Below are 584 nucleotides of genomic sequence, written 5' to 3'. Positions count from 1 at the left end.
CAAATTTGCAGATGACACAAAACTGTGGGGAGAAGTGGACATGCCGGAGGGCAGGGAACAACTACAAGCAGACCTGGACAGGTTGGACACATGGGTGGGAAACAACAGAATGCAATTCAACAAGGAGAAATGCAAAGTGCTGCACCTAGGGAGGAAAAATGTCCAGCATACCTACTGCCCAGGAAATGACCTGCTTGGTGGAACGGAAGCAGAAAGGGATCTTGGAGTCCTAGTGGACTCCAAGATGAACATGAATGGTCAGTGTGACGAAGTAATCAGAAAAGCTAATGGCACTTTAGCGTGCATCAGCAGATGCATGATGAACAGATCCAAGGAGGTGATACTTCCCCTCTATCAGGCACAGGTCAGACCGCAGTTGGAGTACTGCATGCAATTTTGGGCACCGCACTTCAAGAGGGATGTGGATAACCTGGAGAGGGTCCAGAGAAGGGCCACATGTATGGTTAAGGGCTTGCAGGCCAAGCCCTATGAGGAGAGACTGGGGCACCTGGACCTCTTCAGCCTCCGCAAGAGAAGGTTGAGAGGCGACCTTGTGGCTGCCTATAAGTTCATCATGGGGGCAC

The sequence above is a fragment of the Alligator sinensis genome, unplaced genomic scaffold (genome assembly GCF_000455745.1).
Source record: "Alligator sinensis unplaced genomic scaffold, ASM45574v1 scaffold886_1, whole genome shotgun sequence".
In the NCBI taxonomy this organism is placed as follows: domain Eukaryota; kingdom Metazoa; phylum Chordata; order Crocodylia; family Alligatoridae; genus Alligator; species Alligator sinensis.
The sequence above is the reverse complement of the archived record's forward strand: the minus strand, read 5'-3'. Positions refer to the sequence as shown.